Raw genomic sequence first — 20,199 nt, forward strand, 5'->3', positions numbered from 1 at the left:
ACCTGGCCCATGCCTCCTCCTCCTCCTCCTCCTCCACTCCCTGTCTTGTCGTCCCCCAGATCCTCCCCATCGCCTGCCTTTAGAAAGGGGAGAAAAGTAGCCCACAGGCAGTTCTGGGACTGGGACTCAAGTTCTGATTGTGCCATGCCAGGTGACAGTCCCTTTTGGTACCCATGCTGATGAGCAGGACCAGCATGATTTCTCTGGTCTCCTGGCACGGGTCTATAATGGTGATCAGGAAGGAACTGGAGTGTAACGTGACTCCTTCCCCACATCGGAGACTTCCTTTTCCAGTCTCAGTCCAGTTTCCTCATCTTAACAAATTAGAACCTCTTTGGACAGATTATTCCTTGCTGGGGGGTGGGAAGCTGCCCCGGGTGTTCCACAGCATTTAGTCCTCTATCTACTAGATGCCACCAGCACCCCCGCCCTGCCCCCCACAAGCTCTGACAGCCAAAGGTATCGCCAGACATTGGTACATATCCCCAAATAGGACCTGCTGGTGCAAACTGCCAGCTCTCAGGGAGCAGAAAAGGTGCCTTCTTGCTCTTTACATTCTTCCTGTTATACCGCAGGGGTCCTGGGACCTGGTCAACATGCACCAAATGGAATCGATAATGATGAAAACACGTGTGTGTGTACACGAGTGTGCCCACATGGGCTTGCACACGCATGCCGTTCCCACATTGTGGTTTCCAAAATATGTTGTCAAAGGACTTAAGCGTTTTTTGCTCTTGGGGGGGGCGGCGATCAGTACTTCTGTGTGTCTGTGTTGCATCATTAAAACAAAGTAACAAAAAAAATGTCAGTGCTGATCAGAATGGAACAATCCTTTGTTTCTAAGGATTGGTGAGTAAGAGTGTGTGTGTGAGAAATCATCTCTGACTGATAAACAGCTCCTTTTCAAACAATACTCAATTGGGGAAGAAAATGTATTTGCAGTGAAACAAGAAATCCTTTTCTCTATTTCATCAGTGAGACATTATCAGGTTGTTAAAGCCTCGTTACACACTGAGCCTCTGATGCACTGGTCTTTACTGGGGAGCACATGGCAATCACAAGGAAGGATTTTTTATTGCCAGTTGAACAGATCGGGAAGTAAGATATTATGAAATGTGCTATTAGGCAGCAGATAAGTAATTAGGTGACAAGCAAAACACATTATTCAGCATTTCAAAATATTTCCACTTCATCACCAGTTCATTAAAATCCCGCCTCCTCTCTTGTGGCCCACTAGGAATTTACATCAAGATTATTTACCAAAAGTAAATATAAAATAAAATCATCAGGATAAGTAAATTGTGATTAAGTCACCCGATTGTTCTTAGTGCTTCTCTGTGAGCCCAACAGACCTGGGAATTAGACTCCTGCCGTCACTGGAAGGCTGAATGATGACTGATCTCCCCAACACAAGGGTGAGGATCAGATGACGTTTTCATTATTCCTCAAAAAGAAAAAGGAGCTGAGGAGCCATAGATGGTGCCATAGGAAGAACAGCCAAGAGAGTCAGTGACAATCAAGATGATCCTGCGTCCTCCAGGAGGCTCCACGCTTGGAATTTATACTGCAACTAATGACTGCATTTACTAAATTCTGCCGAGGAAAGGCGGTCAGCAAGTTACCTGGTTTCTGCTTCAGTTTAGTTCATGGAGCCACCGGTTTGTTTGAGCAAGCCGTTATAACCAGGGAGCTTCCCAGGCCCCTGGGCAGCTCTGCAAAACCAGGCCTCTAGTTAGCGCCCATCGAATCAGATGACCACATGACTGCATGAGACCAACAAGCAAAGCAGAAGTCCCAGTTTAAAAGGAAAATAGCCACGGGTCCTAAAAGTCAAAAGAAAACACGAGGAATCCAGTTACTTCATTTTATAGAGGCAGAGGAGGGGAGAGAAAGGTGGAGAGAGAGGAAAAAGAGGAGGAGGAGGAGGAGGAGGAAGGAAGGAAGACAGAGAGGGAGCAAAGGAGTGGAAAAGAAAGAGGGATGGAGGGAAGGAGGGGGAGGGAGAGGAAGGGAAGAGAAGGGAAGGGGAGGGGGAAGGCAAGGAAGGAAACTATTTGCACCTGGGTTATTTCGTAAAACAGCTACTGTAAAACAAGAAGTCCTATCATGTGTACCATTTAATAAATGAGGAAAGGATCGGAGAGACATTTAGCATCCCATAATTTTGCAGCCTTTATCATAGGTATGTGCCTCTGTGCCCACAGAGAGGGAAGCATGATCTTGGGACCTCTTAGCTTTTTGCACGGTCTCGGGATAAGGATGGCAGTGCCTGATGTGGACCCCAGCACCCCGCCACTCTTAGCCTGGTGTCCTGCGGCTCCCCTCTCTAACCCCCATCCTTTCTGCTCCCCAGATGTCTTTCGTTCTTTCTCTTCTACAAAGGACCTTGGCAAACACTGTTTCCTCTGCCTGAAAGACCCCCATTCATCCACTCTGCCCACCTAGCACACCCCTCCTTCCCTTAATGGCAGCACCAGGGCAAACCCTTCCCGACCCTTCCTGAGGACATCAATAGCCTCCTCCAGCACTGCACTCCTCCCTCATCCTTTGCCTCTACCCCATTTGCAGCCTCTGATTTACTGACAGCCCTCCCATCACACCAGGAGCAGAGTCCAAAGACCTCTCTGCTGGTTCACGGTTGCATCTCCTGCACCTAGAGCGGCATTCAGCTTGCCACAGGTGCCTGTCCTAGGGATGAACAAACCAACCCACGAACATACAGTCTAAACGCCTGGAGTTTCAAATACGCGCATGTGAACTCAGAAGGAGGTTTTTGCACCAGCCAGAGATGCAGGGCAACCCAGGAGATCCCCAAGAGAAGAGAGTGATCCAGAACAGGGACAGGAAGCGCACGTTTCCACCCAGAACCATCATCTGTCATCTAGCTGTGGGGGTGGGGGGGAGGCTCAGGATTGCACTACAAAGGCTGCAGTCCTCCCTGACTCCGTCCAGGCTGCTTGCAACCATCTTAGGAATTTGACAAAATGTTTCCGGTTTCCCCTCCCCCTGGTAAAAATGATAGATCATTGGCTCCGTGTTTTCATAAATTCTTCAGCCAGAGTTGTGTTATTTTCATCCACATTTCACATTAAGGATTCTTTATGAAAATAGCTATAAGAGAGGAATTTAATGGGATTATGATTTTTTTAAAGCTCTCTCTCTCTAATTAATACCCCAGAGGGGAATTTTTTTTTCCCTAACATAATGGCCTTTCAATGCTAAAAGGGCTTAATATTATGGTAAAATATGTTAACTTTCCTGGCACTCTGACCCGACTGGTAACATGGAAAGGGAACAATCTTTCTTCTCCGAGCCTCTGCCACCGCAAATGGTGTTGTTGTCAGTATTTTCATAATGAACTAATCAACTGCTTATTCACTAATTGCGTCTACATTAAAAACTTATTACCCTGGAAAAGGGCTGCACTGTAATTGACCTTCCAACTCCAGCGGGAGGGGTGAGGAGCAACCGTGACACAGAGAAATGGCCAACAGGAGGCGGGGAGCTTCCCTCTCCTCTGAAACAGGTGTGAGGTCCTGCGCAGGTCGCCATATGCAGAGACGGAAGTCTAAAGGGTGGGAGCTGCGCCCCCTTGCTGGAGCCCACGCCTCAGCAGGTTTCGCTGTAATTATGACGATGATAAAAACAAGCCGTAGTGACGAGAAGCCCTGGTGGAGCTGAGTGTCCCCGCCAGATTCGCTGCTCCACCACCCGGGCACTTCTGTCAAATCTAGGAGGCCACCTTGATGCCCACTACTCTATAAAGAAACTGGGGCTCAGGAAGGTGAGATGTGACTCTTCCAAGGTCACGTGCCCTTCACTTGGGCTCCTGGCCCAACCAGGGATGCTAGAAAAATGAGAATCCGGGTGCCGGTGAGACCAGTGACAATTCAAGCTCTCACTGCTAGCTTCCTCCATGACAGCAGCTCACAGCCTCCCCAAGGCTCCCTGCTTCTTTTCACAGGTAAGAGAGAGAGAGTCAGTCGGACCTTTGTAGCTTACCAAGCCTGGGGCCCAGATGAGACCAAATTCCCAGACTCCCTTGCTTGTAGACTGGGACCATGTGATTATACATCAGCCAACAAAGTATGGGCAGAAGTGACTGGGAGCCACTTCCAGGCCACTGGGGTGGCAATCTTAGAGGTCTTATGTCTGGATAGCACTGCTCCAAGATGGAGGCCAATGTGTAGAAGTTTGTGTAAATAAGAAATAAATTTGTATTGTATTGTGCTCCTGAATTGACAGTTTGGACTAGCCAAGTCTAGTCTAACTGGGCTGCCCCTTCAAAGATCCCCATACTTTTCTGTTCTATAATCTATCGATAAACATTATTAAGCACCTCTTTTATGTCAGGCAGCAGAGATATGAGGGCAAGCAAGACAGACATGGTCCTGGACCTCAAAGAGTCTGGTGGGAGTTCAGAAATAGAGAACAAGTGGTCAAATGACTGTACAAGTTAAATATACAGCTATGGTACTTTCCATAAGGGAAACCAACGAGTGTGCTGAGATTGAGAGTCACCAATGGTCAGGGAAAGTCCCTTCAGTGTGTGACAATTCTTAAAATGCTATTATCCAGGTATGGCAAAGCCAACAGACCAGGAGATGATGGCCACTGAAAGATAACTGGTTATACTCACAGACACCAGACAAGGGGTCCCACCACAGCACAGGAGAGCCACCACAGAAGCATTAGGGTTGTCAGGCAGAAGAGGGAGCACAGGGGGAATGTGGGCAAGAACTTTCATTTTGGGCTCCGAGGGAAGAAATAGGCAAGGCAGGGTCATCAGGTTTACAACGGGCCAATTTGAATAATTTTGGTGAGCTCTGAGGCAAAGGGGCTGTCTCTAGTCTGTCTGGTATTTGGTCCTGGGGTGATTATGGCGGGTAGATGAGTGTAGGAATCCAATAAAGGGGGCAGTTGGAATCAGAGCGGCATACAGGTTGGTTTGCATGTGAAGGGCTTTCTTCAGAAAAGTCCTTTGCTATCCCCAGCAAGTCACTGGCCTCAGGATGAACAGTCTCCAGAGTCAGCAAGTCTCCAACAAGTCAAACAAAAATGTGGTTATTACCAACCTGTGAGCTGAGATCTGGATATGAGAAGCCACCAGCTATGGAAAGAGCAGTGAGATGCATTCAAAACAAAAAAGAATGACCCAGGAAATCTATGTAATGAGACAAAGAGGTCAGCAGAATTGTAGGCAAAAGAGCAGGTCAAGGAAGGAGAGTGTTCCAGGAAGAAAGAGGGGCTGGGCCACGGGGCCAGAGGCTGTTAAGAAGTAGGGATAATGTGAGAATAGCAGAGTATTCTCCAAGATAAACGTCACTCTTGGTGGAGTAGACTAACCACTGACTCCCTTTCTGCTTACTTCCTCCGTCAAGGTCTGATTTCTTTGCCCAGAATCCCCTTGTGAAGGTCACAGTTGCTTCCCACCATCACATCCAATGACCTTGCCTTCACTTTCAACAGCTCTTCTGTTAAAAGTGGGGGGAGGTTCCGGGGACACAACAGACAAGGCAGACAAAAATAGCAGGCCTCACCGTGGTGGTGACATTCCAGGGGGTGTGATGCCTGGCAATCCCGGGGCTATGGAGGAGAGGTCAGCAGGAAGACAGGGAGTGCAGGGAATGGGGAGGAGATTCATAAGGAAGTGTCTCCAATCTTGCTTGGTTTGGCACACTAAGTGTGCACTTGACCCTAAAGTGAAGAGGATGTTTTCATACAGGTAGGTGCTCGCTTCGGCAGCACATACACTAAAATTGGAACGATACAGAGAAGATGAACATGGCCCCTGCGCAAGGATGACACGCAAATTCGTGAAGTGTTCCATATTTTTTACGTCTTCCATTACGTGTAATTGTCTAAATGCAAATAGGTGAATGTCTCGAGACTGTCTATAGGGCTCCTAAATACCTAGCTACTACCAACACCCTGATCCAATTGCCTGTTAGTATCCACCTTCAGTAGAGCAATCTTCTAAAGTAGCCAAGACGTACTAACCCTTGTACCATCATAGCACCTAACCTAAACATATAGTCCTAAGAACAAACAACAAATCACCATATGCATACAGAACCCGGAAGACTTTTATGAATTGAATGAATCAGCTTTAAAGTACAATAAAGCCCAACAGTTCTAGGCATAATCTCCCACCACAAAGGAGAGACAACAGAGATATACAAAGCCAAAACAAATGTATAGGAGAAAGCAGTTTCAAAGCAGTCAAACATAGCTGGAAAGTAACGTGAACAACATGAAAAAAACAAGGGAAAAAAGGACTACAAACAATGCAAGACAACTTAAATCTACAGGAGGACCTAGAAGCATCAGAAACATGGACAGGGAAAGAAATCAAGGCATACCTAACTCAGATGGAACGGAATATTAGAGAAGACATGAGACAGCAAGTCCAAGCATTGAAAGTATATTTTGAAAATGAACTAAACAAACAAATTCAAACTGCAAAGAACGAGCTTTACCAGGAGATTGAGATTTAAAAAAACAAACAAACAGTAATCCTAGAAATGCAAGAAACCATAAACCAGATTAAAAACTCTAATGAGAATATTCATACAGGTAGGCAGGGGAGTGACGGTAATGAACCTCCTGTGTCCAGAGGTATGGAGGACAAGCTAGACGTGCCCTGTGGAAAGGGACCAAGCAGGAGCTTCAGGAGTAAGGACCAAGGGGAGCAGAACCCCAGGAGCAGGAAAAGGGTAACACAAGCTTCTGGGAACTTGCTGGAATCTGATAGTGAGAACAGAGAGAGAAAAGCCACACATTTTGGCAAGTCCCTTCATTTTGGGGTTTCTTGACGACCTCATGTAGAAAATGGGAGAGGATTAAACTGACATTGTGGGATCGAAGAGAACACAGAAGAAATCCCAAGTATAATCTCCTGCAAACTGTAGGCCTTAACAAACAACAGCCATTATCATGAGGACGGCTCCTGCTGAGAATTCAGGGCTGGGGCGTCCTGGTTCCAGACTTGCCTAATGATACCTGCCATTTTCTTAAAGGTTGTACTGAGGCCATCAGGTTGGGCCAGTGCTACCTTTGGGACCTGATTTAAAAGCTCCCCACTCTTTCTGTAAAGATCTGTTGACATGATTTATTGGAAACCATATGCATTAACATTTTTAAGTGTTCAATAAACCCCCAACCACCTTAGTAAATTAATCTTAATAAGTTCACGCAGCAGAAAGAAATTTGCTCGGGATCGGCATGTGATAGCCTGACTTCCCTGAAGCCTGTCGTGGAGGGACTTGGAGCTGACTGAGGACACAGAGAAAGACCCTGGAGAGTGCTTCTCCATTCACCTTCTGGGGACTCGACCTTGGCCTCAGTTCCCCATCTATGGAATAAAATGCAATAGAATGTTTCCTGAGCCTGCCCAATTCATGGTCGTTGCCAAGCTTAACCACCACCTGCATTACTACTTATTGAATAACTCTTCTTAAAATAACATCAGGTGCAAAATCAGGACCTTTGTTACATTCTAAGCAATAACACCAACAAAACTGCAGATTTAATGTGCTAGTAGTAGTAGTAGTGATTAGAATTTTTTCTAATAAATTTGTCATTGAAATAATAATGCATTCATCTACATATTCCTTGAAGTCTTCTCATCTGCACCAAGGAGCGTGGGTACCGCACTGAGTTACACTAGGAGCAGTGAGGTGTGCAGATTCTGAATCTGGGTGGTGAGGGCTGACTAGCTCCATTCCTGTCTGCATTGTTTCCATGTCTGTGGGATTTGGACCGAGTCATACAACCACACTGAGCCTCAGTTTACTCATCTTAAAGAGATAAGAAGACTGAATAAGTGGATGATAAGATTTAATATAATGAAAGATCTACTTTGTAGCTTTATTTTAAAGATTAAACAGATGAAATAAAACCTAAAAACATTTAGGACAGTGGCAGGCATACAGTGTATGCTCCATAAATAATTTTTGTCATTCATGTTTCTCCTAATATTTTATCAAGAAAGCAGAGCACAGTGGCTGGCATACAGTAGGCATGTGTGTAGGAAAACTGCACAAATATGAGTAAAGAGCCACCGGAAGGACTAGAGAGAACAATCTTCAGAGCTCACTGGGCATGGGAAGGGTTCCTATTACCATATCAGAGTGGAAAGCATACTCAGTGTGGGGGGGTACTGGATAGACTGCTCAGACAGGTTTTGCTTCAATGTTGAGATAAAATTTACAAAGCATGAAAGCAATGCCCAAAAGAATAAAATTGTTACGAGTATCTTAATTGCATCCTAGAAAAAAAAAAACTCAAGAATATTCATGGAAACAAATAACAATGTCCCACACACTCAAGGTCAATTTTAAATGTCTAGAATTCAATAAAAATTAACAGGCATGCAAAGAAGCAGGAAAAACAACCCATAATGAGATAGAAAAATCAGTTAATTGAAACACTATAAGATGATAAAGGTGGTAGAATTAGTAGACAGAGACATTAAACCAATGATTATAACTGAATTCTATATGCTCAAAAAGGTAGAGGAAGTACTAAGCATATAAAGTATATATGACCTGTTCAAACTTCTCAGGATAAAAACTACAATGTATAAGATGAAAGAAATATACTGAATTGTATTAAAAGTAGATTACACGTTTTTTAGAGAAGAAGACATGAACTATAAAATGCAACAATATAATCAATTTAAATTAAACACTGAAATTTGTTTAAAAGACAGCAAAATATGAAAATAGCACCACTTCCATTAGCTGTGGAAAATATCAAGTGGCTTAATATATGTATAATCAGAGTCCCTGAGGAAGAGAAGAAAGGAGACAGAAAAAACACATTTGAATAATTAATGACCAAATATTCTCAAAAGATTATGTAAATTCTACACCCACAATTCCAAGAAAGTTAACAAATCACAAGCACAAGAAACATAAAGGAAACTACATCAAGGAACATCATAACTGAAAACCAGTGACATATTGAAAATCTTAAAAGCAGCCAGAGGAAAAAAGGACATATTACATACAGAGGAAAGAGCAAATTTATCAGAACTCATGCAACCTAAGAAATCAGCCAACAAGGGCCATCTTCTCTGTCAAACTCAAACTTCATTGATTTAGTATACAAATTATATTCTGTGGCCACATAGAATTAAATTGGAAACCAATAATGTAAAATTTTCTGTTCGTATCACACAAAATTTATACTGTAGCCAAAGAAACTAAATTAGAAATCAATATAGAAAAACTTAAATATTTACAAACTAAAATTCACTACTAGATAGCTGGTAGATCAAGTAAGAGAGTCAAGAATGGAAATGAAAATGTATTTTACACTGGAATAAAAATGAAAGCAAAACATAACAAAATGTGTAGAATGCAGTTATAGCAGTACTTAGAGGGTTATTGATAGCACAATGCCACACTAGAAGGCCTCAAGTAAATTACTTCAGCTTCTAGTTTGGAAAATATTTAAGGAAGAAAACAATCTTTTTCAAAAATCCTGAAAAAGAGACAATATTTTGCAATTCATTCTATGAGGCCAGCAAAATTCTAACAGAACCAGGTAAAGACATTACAAGAAAAAATGGGTTAGGGACGTGGCTGAGTAGTAACGTGTTTGCCTAGCATGAGCAAGACCCTGGGTTTGACCCCCACCACTGGTGGGGGGTGGGTTGGGGACAATAAAAGAAAACTACAGACCCCAATATTCATCATAAACATAGAGGCAAATTTCTCAGTAGATTTTGGCAGACTAAATTCAACACTATATAAAAATAATACATCAAAATCAAGTTATTATAATCCCCATGAATCCAAGCTTGGTTTAAAAATCAATGCAATTTATAATATTAACAGTCTAAAAGGGAAATACACATGGTCATTGCAGTAGATATAGAAAAATTATTTGATAAAATCCAAAATCTACCACTGTTTAAAATAAAAACCTTCATAAACTAGAAATGTAGAAGAAATTCTTCAAAAAGTGATAATGGGTATCTATGAAAAAACTATTCAGAGGCCAGATACTTTCTCCCAATGTCAAGAATATCTGTTTTCATTATTTCTATTTAACACAGACCTTCGAGGTAGGAAAGAGAAACTGATATTTGAAAGAAAAAAATAAAATTGTATTTGTAGTTAAGATCATTATATATGCAGAAATTTCTTTGGAATCTATTTTTTAAAACTAATAAATTCTTTGGCATCTACTTAATAAATCTAACAATCACAACTAATAAATTACTTTAGGGAGGCTGTAGGACATTAGATCAATGTACAAAACTCAATTATGTTTCTATGGAATAGTAATAAGCTATTAGAAATTGAAAGCTAAGAAAAATGCCACTCACAATAACATCACCTATATTAAATATTGAGAGAGAAATCAGACAGAAGATGTGCAAGGTCTATACAATGAAAAATAAAATTCCTTATTGAGAGAAACTTAAAAGATCTAAATTAAAAGATCTAAATTAAATGTAGGGCCATGCCATATTCATGTTTAGAAGTCTCGGTACTATTAAGATGTCAACACTCCCCAAATTAATCTATAGATTTAATGCAATCTCAACCAACATCAAATCAGATTTTTTTACAGAAATGACAATCCAATTCTAAAGTTCATAGGGAAATTCAAAAGATCTGTGATAGCCAAAGCAACTTTGGAAAGTATAATCAGTTTGTTTAGAGGTGCAAAGTAACTTCCCAAGGTCAAATGAAAGTTCTCCTTGAAGGGCATTCGGATTCATTGGGTACTCATCTTGCGCCCCTCCCAGGGACCTATTCTGAGTGCTACTTCCAAATTTATATTATCGTTTTGTCCTTGTTATGAGCCTAGATGTTTAGTGCTATGGGCTTCCTTTCAGAGATAAGGAAATTGAGACTCAAGCTAGCTAAGGGACGTGCCTGAGTCACTCAGGCACTTTCTGTCTGTTCTTGAAACAAGCACATGGACTTTTAAAACAATAAAATAATGAGAGTTGGCTTAGAATATCACTATTAATTCCTTCCTTCCTTGTTTCTTCTTTCTTTCTTTCCTGGAAATAGAATGCATTATTTGAAAAAAAGAATGCATCCATCCACCTGGAGAACTGAGACTGAGAAGTATCCCCTTGGGCAACAGGCTCACTGCTACAAGAGTGACAAACAGGAGGGACTCAGAAGGCCACCTCTTGCTTACATCAGTATATTTTCATATAAACAACTGGCTTAATTTGTTTTTCTTCTGGAACGTTTCCAATGGAAGCTCTCCGTTGTTCTGACATGGACTGCAGGGATTCTCTCCCATCTTCTCCTGGGACAATGGTCAGAGGCCTGCCTGATAAGAGCCTGGGAACAGCCACCTGCTATGAAAACTGGCATCACAACAGAACCCTGTGTGTGACGCACTGTCAAGGCCCAGTAATGACCTACTCATTCCCAGGCCATAACCCAATCCTATCACAGGAAAGAATCGGGACCAGCCTCAGATTTGTTTTAAAAGAATTTGACTTGTCATTCTAGCATCCAGTCCCATGTGTTAGAGGGTCCTCTGTGTTCAGTACAGTGATTGATGCCAATGCAAGGACCATCCCCGCCTTCAAAGTGTGTTTCCTGGAGGCCTCTAAGAATCACTAAATACCTTGTTTAATTTGTATCTTAATGACTCTTATGTCCAGACAAATACCTCCTTCCTTGTCTCCTGAGAAAGGATTACAGCATTCTCCTCCCACTTATAAATCCTAAAAATTCATTCTCGTTTCCTCTTATTCTAACTTGTTCTCCAAAGAACCCCAGAATTACATGAATGTGCTCTATCCCCAGTGAAAAAGCTCTCTCTCACCCTGTGCCAAACACTCTCCTTTCTGACTGCTTCTACTAAACTTGAAATTACCTATCTGAGAGCACTTTGGCCAGGAGAGTGAATTCATCTTCCATGACAGCTACACCTTAGGTTTCACCTCTGCCATCACCCTTCCACCTTCCTCTACTATAAAGAAAACAAACCTTTAGAAACCTTATATGTCTGGTACTGGAAGGGGGAGAAGAGTCAGAAGTAAGTTTTGTTTATATAGCAGAGTCTACCCTCCCCACCCTCCTTCCAGCCATAACTTTGTCTTGCCTGTGTTGGGTACTCCAGGAACCCACTGTCTATAAAAGAGACTCTTCCATCCTAAAAGTCAAAGGATGAAAGACCAAGAATGCACAGAGACAGAGACTGGATCCTCACTGCCTGGGTGCTAGCCGTGAATCTGGACCAATGTAGGAGAATGACTGGCCCAGGGGGGGAATAATGTCATTAATTCCAAGGGCATGTGGCATCTTAGCTGCAAGGGGACAGTTCAAGGATGAGATGAGATGACAAAGTGTCAAAAGTGAAGACTCAGAATGAAGAGTATGATTTACGGGAGGCAAGCTGCTCAGAAGAGTGTTGCAAAATCATTAAGAAAAGTTGTTCAGATGCAAATTAAAACTACACTGAGATTCCATCTCACTTTAGTCACAATGGCAATTATCAAGAATACAGATAACAATAAATGTCGGCGAGGATGTGTGGAAGAGGCACATTCATACATTGCTGGTGGGACTGAAAATTGGGGCAACCACAATGGAAAACAACAAGGAGATTCCTTAGAAAACTTGGAATGGAACCACCATTTGACCCAGCTATCCCACTCTTTGGTTTATACCCCAAGGACTTAAAATCAGCATACAACAGTGACACAGCCACATTAATGTTTATAGCAGCTCAATTCACAATATCAAAACTATGGAACCAACCTAGGTGCTCTTCAACAGATGAATGGATAAAGAAAATGTGGTCTATAGACACAATGGAATTTTACTCAGCCATAAAGAAGAAGAAAATTATGGAGTTTGCCAGTAAATGGAGGAAACTGGAGACCATCATGCTAAGTGAAATAAGCCAGTCCCAAAAAAACAAGGCTAAATGTTCTCTCTGATGATTGGATGGTAATACACAATAAATGTGTGTGTAGGGGTGAAGAATAGAAGTTCCTTGGATTAGACAAAGAGGAATGAAGGAAAGGGATGGGAAATGGGATTAGGAAAGACAGTAGAATGAATCAGACATAACTTTCCCATGTTCATTTGTGAATAAACAACTAGTGAAACTCTACAACCACAAGAATGGGATCCTAATTGGGATAAGTTAGACTCCATGTATGTATAATATGTCAAAATACACTCTACCATCATGTATACCTAAAAAGAACAAATTAAAAATTACATTAAAAAAATAAAGCATTGGGCTGGGGATGTGGCTCAAGCGGTAGCACGCTCACCTGGCATGGTTGCGGCCCGGGTTCGATCCTCAGCACCACATACAAATAAAGATGCTGTGTCCGCCGAAAACTAAAAAATAAATATTAAAAAATTCTCTCTCTCTCTCTCTCTCTTTCTCTCTCTCTCTCTCTCTCTCTCTCTCTCTCTCTCTCTCTCTCTCTCTCTTTAAAAAAATAAATAAATAAAAATAAAGCATAGTTGCTCAGAAACCAGACAGGACAGAGAGAAGGTGTGGGGTGAACCATGTGGGCAGCTGAGGCTGGTGACAGAGACCTGAGGAGCTACACAAGACACCCTGGCGATGTCCCAGAGTGACCCATCAACATGGCGAAGGTCCCCCCCCCCCCACCCTCTCACCTGGGAGGTTGTTTCCCACAGACAGCTTCAAAATGCCCAGAACAGTGCAAAGACTGATTCTCTCTGCACACAACTTCCTGGAGCCAGCCAGGACAAAAGAGGCGGAGAATTTCTATGCTTCTTTGGAATATATATGTATTTAGTTCTACTCATGGTTTGTCTTTTCCAGCTAATTCTTTGTAAAACTTTGGTTCAGCCTTTCAATTGCTCCTATCATGGAGGAAGGGGCTAGGGAAAGGAAGCAGGGCCAGCTCACCACCAATATCCACCCCGAGGCAGAGAAGTCGGTCCTTTGAAACCACACAGGCTGGGAAGAAGAGGCTGTTTTCTACACACCCTGGCTCAGCCCAAGGCAGCATCGGGGTAACATCACTTTCCTCCTAGCAGACTAGTCTCATAGATCTATGTACATATTTGACAAGAGGTTGTTAAATATTAGGTTCAGAGGCATGTGTCTTGAAGCTAAGAAGGGGTAAGAAATTTACAGAAGGGGTAAAAACTGTCCCCAAAGAGCACATATGAGAATTTTCTCATCACACTTTGGTTCTCACACTTTATGCTTGAGTTTGGGCAACCTGAGTGGACTGCCCTGGCAAACCAACCCCATTTAGATGTCACCCGCCCACCTAGCACACTCTAGGACTACAAAATCTTCTGGTTTGGGTTTCATTATTTTGTAGGAAATAACAACTTGAAGGGACCAAGGCAACCAACACCGTTTAATCCACAACTGGAGGGGGGACAAACGTCAACCAGCAAGCAAGGTATCTCTTGGGCGAACAGTACGTAGTGGCATAATAACAGGCATCTGACGAGATGTGGAAGGTCAAGTGTGACTTGTAGAAAACATGATTGCATGAGCCAAAATATCAAGTACCACAAACCTTCTTCACCACTCACATCCCTTCTTACTGCTCTCTAGCCAGGCTACCATGTTACCTGTCCCCAGAATATGCCTGCTCACACCTACCATAGCGGCTGTACACCTGTGGCCTCCTCTACCTGACTCTTAGAAGGGACCTTGCTGACATACACACAGAGTTTCCCAACCTTCCCTGATTTCATAATTTGACTCTTTTTAATATTCATTCCCCCAACACATATATTAAAGTTATTTTCTTTCTTCACCTGTTCACTTTCTCTCTCTCCTACTAGAATAAAAATTCTTTGAGAGCAGATAGCTTGCTTGTTTCATTATCCACTTTATTTCCACTGTCTGGGCACATAGTAGGTCCTCAACAAATACTTGTGGAAGGAAGAACAAGAGTGAGGTGGAAGGGGAGGCAATCTGGGCCTCGGGGCCATTTGAAGAAGGCAGAAGTTCCTGGGGAAGGAGCTGTTACAGGCTTCACCCAGGGAACCAGTGTGAATGTGGATTTTGGAGATTGAGGAAATAGTTTGGACTTCCTCCTGAGCCCATATCCTCCTCTAAGGGAGGTTTTCTGTAGAGATCCGATGCCTCTGGGACCTGACACTGTAGGAAGGCTTTGGTGGCATAGAAATGTTGCAAATAGTTGGCAAGAGAAAAGCATATGTTCGCAGGATGCTCTGTTAATGAGCTAAGAGCCGACGTATCTATTTCTGATACTCTTTCAGCTCAAGTTTTACTCCTGGTTTAGGCGAGGGGACAAGACCATTCCTAATCCTGAGAGCCTTCTGAGAACTAGACAGAACAGGGCCCTCCTCTCCTGTATCTATTCTCAGAAATATCCCCCAAACCACTGGGGGCTGGAGTAATTGACATCAAGGACTAAGAAATCCTCAGCCTCCTCCGCCGTCTGGTGGCCACCTCAGAAACCCAGGCCCTGGAGCACTTTCTAGAAACTTGGGGCAGGAAACCAGAATTTTCTAAATGCACATAATATGCTAGGTACTATATGGGAATCCTATTAATTCATGTAACTTTCAAAAGAATTCCTAGAAATAGGTCTTGTTCTCCAAAGTTTACAGAGGAAGAGTCCATATTGGAAGTGACAGTTACAGTTTAGTATGCTTGGTTTGATTTGGTTGTTGTTTAATTATCTTTATGACCTTGTCCTATGTGTGGGCAGTCCTCTGTCTTATGGGTCTCAGAGAGAACTAGAGTCTATGTCCAAGAAGTTGGTAAGTCCTGATATTTGCATCCCAACTCCCTTGCTGCTCAGGCCAGAGCATATGACCTAGACTGGGCTATTCAGACTTGTCAGTCACAGACCTCGAATTGGGAGTGGGTGGCACAAGAAACAGGGACGGTGAAGAAGCCATTGTGGAAACGCTGGCACCATGGCAACATTCAGCTTCTGTGGCATGGTTTCGGCGGTAGTTGTGTCTATTAGCATCTCTTTGTCTCTTTCCATTTTCCAAACCAATTTCCAAGATACCCTGAAAATTCCATGGGTTCCCTAGTAGCCTTTCAATACATTAATTTTCTGCTGACATCCTTTAGAATTTAGTATTTTTTGCTTGCAACGAAGAACTGGGGCTGATTCGGCCCCAGGAAAAACAATCAAATACCAGCGGTGAGAGGCAGACCTGGGACGGGAATGCTGGTCAGTTTGAAGATGAAGCCCGTGCTTTCTCATTATCGCTGCACTGCTCTGAGGAGGAGGCAGCACTGGAGAAAACTGTCATCCATCTTGACAGACACCCAGAGGGAGCAGGAACTGCCCTATCTGGAAGTGACTAGAACCCAGCCCCCAAACCCTTGGTTGTACCTCAAGTTTTCTGATGTAGCACAATTCATCCACCACGGCTCCCTAGCCAAAAAAAAAAAAAAAAAAATTCAAACTAACTTGAGGAGCTACATGAGAGGAAATGAGAACCCCACACATGAAGTCAACTCAGGAGGACATTGACTGCAGACAAAGAGAAGTAGGGGCACATTAGACCTTGAGCAGTTGTTTCTGAAACCCTTTTCTCAGAACAAGATTCGAATCTGAGTTTAGCACCCGTTCCTGGAAGACCAGGAGAGGCGGTCTCCCTCCCTGGGCGCAAGCAGGGAGCAGAGCCGAGAGGCAGCAACAGTCATCTTATCATGTTGAACGGTTCTGGTCCTCTTTCCCTGTGTGCAGAGTCGGGGCTCACACCACCAGCAGCACATGCCTGTCTGAGAATCTTCAGTAGCAATTTTAACCACAACAACCAGCACTTAATAGGCACCATGCTCTGTTTTAAGTGTTCTCCAGATAAGCCCTCTTTCAGTCTTTACCAAACCTTATGAAATATGTACTTTTGTGATTGCTGTTCTACTGATGAGAAACTGGGGCACAGAAGGTTAGCAAATAATTGTCAAAGTAGGGATTTGAACCCAGGCATTCTAACTCCGAACTCCGAGATCTTCCATTCTATGCTAACGCTTACAGCAGCACAATTCACAATAGCTAAATTGCAGAACCAATCTAGATGCCCTTCAGTAGATGACTGGATAAAGAAAACTGTGGTATATGTGCACAATGGAATATTACTCAGCATTAAAAGAGAATAAAATCATGGCATTTGCAGGTAAATGGATGGAGTTAGAGAATATTATGTTAAGTGAAGTAAGCCAATCCCCGCCCCCCCCAAAAAAACACAAATGCTGAATGTTTTCTCTAATATGAGGATGTTGATTCATAATGGGGTCGGCAGGGGGAGCATGGGAGGAATAGATGAACCTTAGAAAGGGCAAAGGGGAGGGAGGAGAAAGGAGGGGAAAGGGGGATAGGAAAGGCGGTGAAATGAGATGGACGTCACTACCCCAAGTATGAAGACATGAATGGTGTGACTATTTTGTGTACAATAAGAGACATGAAAAACTGTACTCTATATGTGTACTATGGATCTACTCTCATACATAACAAATTAAAATAAATAAATAAATATTTTTTAAAAAGAATTACAAACATACCCAATACAGCCTGTGACTGCAAATGGCTTCCAATATATTATCAAATAGTTTACTCAATGTCAGGATAGATTAGACACTTTAAGAAGGTCACCTTGGATCTGTCTTATAGCTCAGCATCCAGGACCATGTTTACATGAGCAAGTGTATAATCCTATTGGGATAACAGAAGGATGGATGGACGGACCTATAAGACGAGGATTCAGAGGATAGCAAGGGAGGTGGAGAGGAAAGAGCCATCTGGAACCAAGAAAGAATGAAACATAGGATCAAGTCTCCAAATGGGCATCTTTTGACACATTCTGGAAATGTCCTTAGGTTTCCAAAGGAAATTTCAAAGTACATCTATATGTCTTCTATTAAAAAAACAACAATAATAAATATAAATCCAGTTCTGTTTCTTATGCCTTCACCTCTTAATAGGCACATAATTTGGAGCTATGTACACAGACAAGGGCATACCTGATTGAGTCTATCTGTAGTGAAGGGTGTACATGGAATTCTGTGTATCAACATAATGCCATAGGTGTGCATAGCTGTTTGTGTGCACAGTTGTATAAGGACCTCTCCATGAGTGTTTGCAGGACTGTGTGCCTCTGCACATGTGCCTACACTAACAGTGGGTTGACACCTACCTAGAGCTCATTGTGTTGTGGGTTATCTCCCAAGGGAGTGGCATGTGCCACCTGCTCTAACCTCATAGCAGCGGTACAGACGCAACCTGTTCCGCACCTGAGACGGTTCTGTGTGCACTGTGTGTTGCAGGTTTCTATTAGGTAAGCACGGGCTCAGACTAGCTGTCAATTTTCTGCTGCTTAACCCAGGCTACATGAATAGCACCAGGAAGGCACACTTTCCTGGACTGGAAGCAGTAACAATGAATTAAAAGACAGATCATAAAGTCCTTTCAAAATACCATCCACTTAAGCAGCAGCAGACACCCAGCCTGCGTCGTCTTGCTGTGTAAACACATTCCCACCACCCCACTTGCTTAAATAAGCCTCCCTCCACTTTGGCATCCCCGCAAACACATTTTTTACAGTTTCTTTTTTCAAAAACAAGATTGCTCCCTCGGCAACTGTTTCCAAGCACATTCCCTCAATCTGGGAGAGGAAAGGGAAAAGCAGAAAAAGCCTCTTGTTACTATACAGGGAACACAGAATAGGGCTAGGGGAAAGGAAGATGGGGGGCTGGAAATTAGCGATATAGTAAAGGTACATCACCAGATGGAATGGGCCAAATGCCCCTTGACCCAGCAATGTCCCCCAGGTCCAGTAATTGATAGTTAGTTCAAAGGCTGTTGTCTGGGTATGCCAACTAGCTGTTCTCTCCCCCACTGTGCTGTGGGTGCATGGACACACACAGGCATACATGCTCACACAATTAAAAGCCAGAGGCCACTCCTGCAGCAGTGTGGTGTAGCCAATGAGGAGATCAAAATTATCTCCCTCAGAGAGGGGACATGTCGTTAACACTGGCATTGTCTCAGGGCTATGTTGATGACTTACTGTAGACAAACTAATCCCAGTTGGGAATTGGTGAGGGGTAGGAGACTAGAAGAAAAATACCAAACTGTCAACTTTTCTCATCCCACTCCATTCCATTCCAACCTGGGCCTTCAAAATAATAAATGTTCCTATTCCATCAAATCCATTCCATTCTATTCTATCGGAATACTCCATATTATTCCCCTACACTTCACTCCAATTTATTCCATTCTAAGCCATTCTGTTCCAAAGCCCACTCCTCCCATCCCCTCCCAGGCCAACCCATTCTGTCCTCATCCACTCCCACTCCATCTCCCTCCACTTCAAGCCATTCTGTTCCAACTCACTCCGTTCCATTGGCCTACTTCATCCCATTTTGTTCTCATCTTAATCAATTTTAAGCTGTTCTAATAACTCCTACAGGAAGCATCTCATCAACGTCTATGATGTGGGTCACCGCGTGTGCCCTGAGGGGTGGAGAGAGAAGGAGTCTCCATCTTTGCAGTGTTCTTGTAGTCATAGAAAGAATACCTATAAAACCAACTGAGAACCATGTAACCTGTCAGCCTTCAGGTCCTTGCCAGTCAGAACCAGGATCTCTATACAGACCATGAATAAGAAACAGGGCTTCTTCGATGTCATTCAGAGTAGAGGAAAGAGCTTAGATGTTGAAGCTGGATGAATAAGAGGTCGAGTTGCAGATCTTCTTAGCAATTGTCTTAGACGGGGGGGGGGGGGTTATGCTGCTTCATCCAACAGCATCAAAAATTCCAGTGCTTTGAAGCAATGAAATCTCACTTTTCATGCATGAATCATGCCTCTCCTATTGCCTGGGGTGCTCCACCTCGCATCATCCTCACTTCCAGGATCCAATGGACACCGCAGCTCTGGGGACACCGTGGTGGAGGGAGAAAGTATTGGAAAACGGTGTGTTGGCTCTTCAGGTTTCGCCCAGAAGAAATCCACTCCATTTCTGCTCACACTTGACTGTCCTAAGCAAGTCACGGGCTTCTATTCCCATTCCAAGGTCAGAGAAGAGAAACCACACTTTGGGAGGGATGAAGATCAAGGAAATTCTCATGTGCTTGAGAGGGAAGCTGGAAATAATTTGGTGCAAAGCACTGATAGCTACATACCAGAGAGCTAAAGGCTCCTACTTTAAATTTCTCAAAGCCCCATTTTTCTCGCCTGTAAAATAGTGAATAACTGAACCCATTTC

General features: G+C 43.2%; 1 protein-coding gene and 1 non-coding gene across 3 annotated transcripts in view; one reads left to right on the plus strand and one right to left on the minus strand.

Annotated features, from left to right (window-relative positions):
- Positions 1-20,199, minus strand: part of Shisa9 (shisa family member 9) — a 244,615-nt gene that overhangs the window by 38,570 nt on the left and 185,846 nt on the right. The gene's annotated exons all lie outside the window — the stretch shown is intronic.
- On the plus strand, positions 5,730-5,836 carry LOC120887756 (U6 spliceosomal RNA). Its single transcript, XR_005731082.1, has one exon. It is a non-coding gene; the product is annotated as a U6 spliceosomal RNA (small nuclear RNA).

The sequence above is a fragment of the Ictidomys tridecemlineatus genome, chromosome 10 (genome assembly GCF_052094955.1).
Source record: "Ictidomys tridecemlineatus isolate mIctTri1 chromosome 10, mIctTri1.hap1, whole genome shotgun sequence".
NCBI classification, from domain to species: domain Eukaryota; kingdom Metazoa; phylum Chordata; class Mammalia; order Rodentia; family Sciuridae; genus Ictidomys; species Ictidomys tridecemlineatus.